Genomic DNA, 9,164 nt, shown 5'->3' on the forward strand with positions numbered 1-9,164 from the left:
ACAGTCAAATCCTAGAAGATAGCTTTCTGCAACGTTTAATCACTGGCTCTCCACTTTAGATCTAAGTTCAGTTCAGCAGGGAATTTTAGGACAAACCTTCGGGATTTTGAATTACAAAATACGAGAGAGCAACAGACACTGTCGCTTTTTAAAGTACCGCCTATAATCTCATAGTGCGCACACTACAATCTGTCCCACTAAGCGGGAGAAGGCCTAGAGATTTAAATAAAAGATAGCCGGTCATTCGAGCAACAGAAATGCCAGAATGCAGAATGCCAAATGCAATTTATTGAGAGGAAGGAGCGGGCTTATTTACTGACTCAGCACAGTGGAAAACAATCAGGGGTCAAGTGTGCAAGTTCTGGGGCTTAGTTCCTCCCCAGCAGATGTGTGTTAGTGAATCAGGAAGAGAACCAGTAACCACTCTGGGGCAAGATGTTCCAGCCAACAGCTTCAGGCTTGCTCAAGGTACCTTGGGAGTCCATGCCGGGCCCTACATAACCCTTTATGAGAGAAACCTCTGAACTGTGGCTTGGAAAGGTAGCAGCATGCCATATGCTTTAGGATCTGGGGTCTGGAGAAGAATAACCTCTTGCCAGCTCCCAGCTGTAACCCTTTACAAGCATCAGCAAGTTGATCTCAACCTCATTTTTTTCAGTGTTAACATCGCATCTAGCTAGTACTAGATTCTCTTCCAGAATTATACTACTGAACAATACAAATGTTCATTTCTGCCTTCAGCATATTAAAATTCTGCATCAAGGAGACGGACAAAACTACAGATGCATACTGAATAAGGAACTGTTATTAGGTGGTAAGATCATGGCAGAGAATCAGAGTAAGAAGGACTTGGCAGCATGTGTGCGTGTGCTGGATATTCTTTCTTTGAAGAACTGGAGATTAGAAATATTTTACATGTTTAGAAAGCCATTCCCCATGCTAAGCTTAGTGTCATTGTTACTTTCTCCTTACTATATTGAGAAGGCTGCTGTATCTACAAAAATGATGGAACCTGGCAAATCACCCTAAGAGTAAGGAAGTGAGCTCCATCCAGAATCGTAATCGCATGTCCACATTCAATTTACTTTTAGAAGAACTTCCATGTGGGCCAGAAGGCAGATAGCACAAAGATGCCCTAGCCTACCTCTGGTACCTATTCTTGTACCTGAATGTACTGTACATCAGAAACAAGTATTTTAAATGGAACTTGACTTAACAGTCCTAAGGGCATAGATCAGATTACATACAAACCGATCTTGCCTGCAGCTCCAGCCAATTTCTGAGGCATTTTTGTATGATAGCTTTCATATAAGAACTGATCTCCATTTACATCATAGAAGATAAGTAATGGCTTTAAAAGTCCAAAACAGTTCTACATGGTGAAGTTTTTCAGGGTTTAATAAAATGAGCACTGAGTACACATGGTGTCATGATTCTATGTGCTCAGCGACTTGGAAAATTGAGTGGGGAGAACACTTGAGCCCAGAAGTTTGAGGACAGCTTGGGAAACAGAAAGACACCATCTCAGGAGTGATCATCAGGTTTTCCCTCAATGGGCTGAGAATACAGCCTGAGAGACAGTGTTTGAGCAAGGCCCTGGACCACGAGTACTTTTCCCTTAACCAAAATAACATTATCTTATAAAAAAGCAAACCTGACCACATTTAGGTCACAAGGGGATTTTAAAGTCTTTTAATAATAAGACGGAATGCAGGAAACTTAACAGAAGTAAAGAAAGTGATAACTAAGGAGAGCAGCCAAAGTCCTAGAGATTTCCACATTATTCTTCTAGCCATTTATCACAATGGCTATTTGTTTGGGTTATAAGTAACAGTAAGGTTAAAACACACAATAGGGCCAAGTTCAGTTCTGTTCCCATGACCTCCTAGTCTAGAAAACCCGAATTAATTAGGGAGGAAATCTGAGGTTGAGGGTTGGGATTTAGATCAGTGGGAGAGCATTTGCCTGTGAAACACAAGGCTTTGAGTTAAATCCCAAACACTTGAAAGAAAGGAAAAGCCAAAAGGAAAGAAAAAAAATGAAGAGAGACACAAGCAGGTGGATCTCTGAGAGTTTGAGACCAGCCTGGTCTACAGAGTGAGTTCCAGGACAGCCAATGACATACAGTGAAACTTGGTCTTGACAAACCAAACCAAACAAAAAAACAAAAACAAACAAACAAAAAACCCAAGATAAATAAACAAAAGCAAAGCAAAACAAAAACAATGTAAACAGCAGAGGACATTGAAACGTGACGAAAAGATTACAAGCTTTATGAGTTTATTCACAATTTAGGACAATTAGCATCATGATCAGGATAATGACTCCTAGAGCTATTGTTACAGTTAAAGTAGTAGATACAATAAGTGATTATGATATGCATGTTCATGAAAGTAAAACCAAAAGAGTTAAAATTTGTTCTTTGGAAGAAAGCGCTGACTAGATCCTCTGATTAAGTATAAACAGGAATTGGTACTTTGAGGAAAAAGAAAAGGAAGCCTGTCAAAGACAGATTTTCTATGAGACAATGTAAACAACTCATCTACATCAGATTCTGTTGATGATTCCATTTATGGCTGAGTTACTCCATCTCAGCTTGAGGTTAATTTATAAAAGACATATGTTCGAAGCCGTTTGGAGATGCTCAATGTGTGCGTGCTATATACTCATTCAATATTACTAATCACATACAAATTTTACCTAAATTTACCCAATGCTCCCTAAACCCAGTTAGAATATAATACGGTGGCTTATTTCTATTTCTTTTTTTTTTTTTTCAATTAAAAAAATGTGTTGTAAAAGTCCTGGGTTGTTATTAGGTACTTACTGCTCTGGAGGACAGAAGTCAGAAGTCCAGATGTTGGCAAGTCCATCATCTCTCTGATGTCTCTAGGGGAGGGTCCCTCCACTCTTCCAAGCTCCTGGAGGGCAGGGCTTTCCTGACTTAGGGCAGTATAACTCTAACATCTGCCTTCATATTTACAAGGTTCTTGTAAGGACAGAGATCATAAGAATCGGGGATTTACTGACTTTCAGTGTGATTTCAGCTTAATGACTTTATCTGCAGCAGCCCCACCGCGAACACCTTGCTAAAGTGCTAAATTGCAGAATTCCAGCAAACCTTTGGAAAGAAGGCTAGAAACAATTTGCACAATAGCTGTTTGATTTTACATTATTAAACAAAATGTACAAAACAGAAATGAATAGCTTGTAAAAATTTGTGTGTGTACAAGCATGTATGTGTGCAGCAGTGTGTATGTGTGGAGGGCAGGGTTGACACTGAATGTCTTCCATTGCTCTTTACCTTATTATTTGAAACTGAACCTGGTCTCTCACTGAGCCTGGAACTTAGCAGCTAGTTACACTGGTCGGCCAATTAAGATCCCTTTTTAGTTGAAACCGTAAGGTCCTAATGCAGAGTTTTAGTTTTTAGTGATGTGTATTAATAAACCAGGAATATCATCTCTTCTATTGGTAATATATATTTTATCTAGAGTGGAAATCTTGATCTCTAGTTGTTAATTTTACTCCAGTCTATCTTCTGCTGAAAATATTTTCCCTATCTAACCCATGTCCCCCCTTGCTTAGGGCCAGTATTTCTGCAGATATTTTACAGATAACTAGGCATATTGTGTTGACACAACTGATTCTGAATATGATAGAACCTTGTTTGGAAAACCTGAAACACACTTTCTTGTCCTTTATTTTCTATGTGTTCTAGGCCCTGTTCTGCAGACTTGGCATGCAAGGTTCTTTCCCTTAGAAGAGAGACAGAATTTAACATATGTGAGTATATGAAGATATAACTTTGGATGATTACAGTGAAAATACAGAACAATGAAGGGAAGAGATTAGTGAGTGAAGGGATAGAGAAGACACTTTAAGGTGTTGAGGAGCACTGTGGGCATGTAAGTTCTGAGAGGGAAGAAAACTGTGGGCATAGAAAAGGCTGTGGGCATAAGAGAAGCTTGGGCAGAGGAGAAGCTGTGGGCAGAGGAGAAGGCTGTACAAAGGCCTCAAGGTAGGAACGTAAATGGTCAGATCAGGTGTTACTCTGAGACATCTTCTTTGCATTTTATTATAGAGACAGTGCATGGCAATCTTTGTCATGTTTATAGGTTCATCTTACTCTATGATATTCATGTTCTGTGGTCTCTTTACTAGTCTTCCATAAGATAAGACATATAGGTTGTTGCCTGCAGAAAGTAAAGAACAACAGAGAGTCAGTAAGCATAGCATGGTGCAGTCAAGTTATCAGATCCAAAAACAACTCATGTTCTTTCTGCCCTTGAATCATGTCCATCTCTGTGTTATTGACTGTTTAAGCCCCAGAGACAAAGTGGAAAACATCATGGTCAAAGAGGTGAATTTTGCAATAACCATGAATTGTAACAGAATGTCCCAAGACTTAGACAAAATGAAATAAAAAGAAAACAAACAAAAGCAATTTTAGTTCAGAGAAATTCCTAACAAAGGAGTTAGAATTAAGTAATGTCTTCATTTTCTAATTTGTCTTAGTTATGTTTGTTCTTGACAAATAGCTCATATACATACAACATTTCTCCAATTTTCAATGGGAATATATATTTTCCTTTCATATACACATCCTCTACTATACAGTAAAGGTAGTCGTCGCGTAGACTTGCCTTCAGTAAAATATCCCCTGGAATACTGGGGCCAGAGCATGGAGGGACAAGGGTTAGGTAGAAAAACAGTTTTAAATAAAAGATAAGTAAGATTAAAAAGTAAAGATCAAGATTTCCACTCGTATTAAACGCTATATTGCCAATAGAAGAGGTATTATTCTTTGTTTATTAACAACACATCACTGAACATTCTCTTCCCTGTTTTAGCATCCATTGTTTCCTGGCTCAGATCAGGTGTTACTCTGTGACATCTTATTTTCATGTTCATATATAATGTACGAATGGATGCATATTTCTTTTCAGAATACATTTTCTATAACTATATATACGCAACATCTTTTCTAAGAAACTCCCTTCAAGCACCACTATCCATTGCTGAGAACACAGAACAGGCAGGTAGAAAAGTATGAAATATTTCCTTGACTTACTCTGTATCAGATACTAGAATACGTTTGTCATAAGCTTAAACAAAGATACATTAGATTCAGTGAATAAATGAGATGGTCACAGATTGCCTCATTCACTTAGGAAACATGGGTTGATTGTCCACTGGTCACTCAACGTCTTGGGGAAAGGGAAGCAAAGCATATAGATGATGCCTTCGGCCCCCATAATGCAGTGCGAACAAGAGCCATTAGCAACCAATAGAAGACACAGTACCATCTGCAAAATTCTAGCTCTATGCTACGTATTAGTCCAAACAGGAGGCCACATCAAAAGCCATAAACTAGGTAGCTTAAAAATAGAAACGTAAGCCAGGCAGTGGTGGTGCATGCCTTTAATTCCAGCACTCTGGAGGCAGAGGCAGGTGGATCTCTGTGAGTTTGAGGCCAGCCTAGGCTTCAAAGTGAGTTCCAGGACAGGCTCCCAGCCTACAGAGAAAACAACAACAACAAAATAGAAATGTATTTTTTATAGTTGTGGGGAATGGGAAGCCCAGTCAAGATGCCAGTGGTTTTGCTGCTATTGAGACTATTGATGTTGAGAGTTATCAGTGGACAAAGTTTGTTGATTTCTGTTATTTCCTTGTTATGGTTGTGCTCCCCACCCCACTCTTTTTATTTGCTGGTATAGGATTCACTCCTTTTTTCCTGGATATGCTGATCCTGCCAAGCTTGAAGTTTTCCTTCTAGCTCCTTTCATAGATCTGGATTTGTAAATTTGACTTTGTTGTGAAGTGTTTTTCTTTCTTCATCTGTTGTCATTGATAGTTTTGTTGGGTCTAATAATGTGAGCACATAGATATGAATGTAAGGAAAAGTGAATGCACACATATACATTTTTATTCTAAGCTGGTTATCAGTGCATTTGTGCATTATCTACTTTTTTTCCCTTTTGTTGGCTCTTTGTGGATTTCACATCATGCATTCCTATCCCACTTAACTCCTGGTCTCCTCAAATCTGTCCTCTGCCCTTGCAAACCCCCTCCCCCAAATTTAAAACAAAACAAAGCTAAACTACCAAAACAAGAAAAAAAGAAAAATCTTGTTGTGGAAGCTGTAGCCTTGCCCATGCAGACCACCATTTAGTTCATTCCTCTTTACTTGCCAATGTCTGACTAAAGGCCTCTGGTTTCTGCTACACTATCAATAATGGTCTCTCAATGAAGTTCATCTTGTATATCCTGCTGTTGTCCTGTCCTATATCATGGAGATGCTGCTGGTTTGGATCTGCAGTCCCCTTTCCATGCTCCAACAGTTCATAGATGAGGTAGGTATTGGGGTGGGCCAACTCATAGTTCTAGGTCTGGGCCTGGGTGGCTTTGAACTCAGAGATCCACCTGCCTCTGCCCCCTGAGTATGGGGATTAAAGGCGTGGGCCACCACCACCCAGCAGAAATTCTATTTTGTAAGAACTGGATAGTTATCAAATGCAGAAAATTTAACATCAATACTTTGGACTACCTCGATTTTGCCAATTACTCTAGCAAATAGCCTTTTACCAAATTATTATTTTCTTGTGTAGGAGCCATCTAAAAACATGTGGTCTAGCAGTTTACTTTGTGTCTGTTGTCTTTAATCTAGAAGAGTTCTACAGTCATTCTTTTTTCATGACATTTTGAAATAACTAAGAGTTTAAAAAGTTGTTCAATTGAATTTTGTTGTTTTGTGCATTGTGTGGGTACACACGGATGTTAGTTCTCTCCCCCTAACATGAAGCCCCCCCCCCCGGGGTTGAACCTGGGTTGTCAGACTGCTTTTCTTTTCCCACTGGATCATCTTGTTGGCCCAAAGTAGTTAAAATTTTAAAGCAAATAATAATGCTTAGAGTATGTTTCTGAAAAATAACTAAGACTATTGAGGAATTATGGATGGATAAAGGGATGCATGCATCAGGAGCAAAGAGGGGACTTGGGAGGTAAAGGCCAGCTCTGGTGATGAAGACTGCTAGATGGAGAGACTGGGTAGGAGATTTGTCTATGTGCAAAAAGTAAAGTAAACCAAAGTTTTGGGTGTACAGCAGTCAGATTAGAGGAGACACATTAGATTGCTTTTGTTTGGTTCTAGGCTAAAGGAAGGGGTCATATTTGGCAGTGAATGCTAAAGGGATGCATGTATTGTGCAGCTGGAAATAAGGCATGCCTTTCAGGTGGGGTGGGCAGGATGGAGGCTACTTAAAGAATAAATACAAATGACCCATCTGCTTATCTTTCTCCTCCCCAGCTGAGCTCTGAGTGTAGCTGAAGACTGTGGACTGACAATCATTCATAGCACCCCAAGGGACATGCAAATGGTAGCCAAGTTCCTTTCTAGGCAAATGTGGACCAGGGGACTCTGGGGATAACCCTGAAGAACTGAGGGGTGCCAGTCTTCCTACCAACACAACTTCCTTTTTCTCTCAGAATTTGTCAATCAGGAATGAACAGGATACCAGAAACCTCTTTCTCCTCTCTATTCTGAATTCCAAAGTCATAAACCTGTAAAGATTTCAGAAGAAGCAAATCAGAAATTGTCCTAGTTAGGGTTTCTGTTGCTGTTTTGGGACACCATGACCATGGCAACTCATATAAAAGAAAATATTCAGTTGGAGCTGGCTTACAGTTTCAAAGGTTTAGCCCATTATCATCATGGCAAGAAGCTGGAGGCATGTAGGCAGGCATGGTGCTGGAGAAGAAAGATGGATCCTGTTTCCACATCCATTTTTTTGGTCTATGTCTTTTTATTGGGGGATGGAGTCCATTGATATTGATAGATATTAATGACCAATGATAGTTAATTCATGTTATTTTTTGTTGTTGTTGTTGTTGTTGTTGGTGGTGGTGGTGGTGGTGGTGTGTGTGTGTGTGTGTGTGTGTGTGTGTGTGTGTGTGTGTACTAGTATGCTTCCCTTCTTTTGGTTTTGCTAATGTCAGATTATTTCCGGTGTTTCCAGAGTTGGATTTTCCTTCTAGTATTTTCTCTTTTTCCCTTGCAGCTTTTAATATCCTTTCTTTGTTTTGTATGTTTAGTGTTTTGACTATTATGTGGCAAGGGGACTTCCTTTTCTGCTCCAATCTATTTGGTATTCTGTATACTTCTTGTGTCTTTATAGGCATCTCCTTTAGGTGAGGAAAATTTTCTTCTATGATTTTGTTGAAAATATTTTCTAGGCCTTTGAACTGGGATTCTTCTCCGTCTTCTATTCCTATTATTCATAGGTTTGGTCTTTTCATAGTGTCCCAGACTTCCTGGATATTTTGTGTTAGGAAATTGTTAGAGTTAACGTTTTCTTTGACCTATTTATCTATTTCTTCTATCATAAGTTCGACACCTGAGATTCTTCCTTCTCTTGTATTCTGTTGGTGATGCTTGCATCTGTCATTCCCATTTGATTACCTAGATTTTAGATTTTTAGGATGCCTTTAGTTTTGGATTTCTTTATTGCTTACATTTCCATTTTCAAGTCTTGAATCAGTGTTACTCATTTCCTTCAACATTTTTTCATGGCTTTCTTTAAGGGATCTATTTATTTCTTCCGTTTTTGTTTATCTTTTCTTTGATTTGTTTAAGGAGTTTATCTTCTTTAAGGGCCTCTATTATCTCCTTATTATTTGTTTTAAGGTCTTTTTCTTGAGCTTCTGCTGTATTGGAATATTCAGGGCTTGCTGTAGTATGATAGCTGGCGGTGACATATTGCCCTGACTATTGTTATATAATTGATGTGTTCTTACTCTGGCACCAAGGCATCAAGTCTGGGATGATTATGGGTCTAGGTGCCAATTTCTGGCTTTGTCTTTATTGAATGAGTGTTTTGTTCCTTGGTTTTTTTTCCTCTCTAATCTAGCCTGTGTGGTCTGTGGTTGAGCAGTTGGGGCCTGGACTTCTGGTGGTCTGTGTGGCTTCTGATTTTAAATGAGGCCAGGTCTTCTGGCAGGTGTGGGCTGTGGTTGGGCTGGGGGTGTTTGCCTGAGGGAACAGACAGAGTTGGGGAAGACTGCAGGTGACTGACCTACCTAGTCTTCTGCTCATTCATCTTTTATTCATCCATTCAGGAACTATACAATGATCATTTTATAAAGTGACAGATTAGATTACATAA

Source organism: Phodopus roborovskii, unplaced genomic scaffold (assembly GCF_943737965.1).
Source record: "Phodopus roborovskii unplaced genomic scaffold, PHOROB, whole genome shotgun sequence".
NCBI lineage: Eukaryota > Metazoa > Chordata > Mammalia > Rodentia > Cricetidae > Phodopus > Phodopus roborovskii.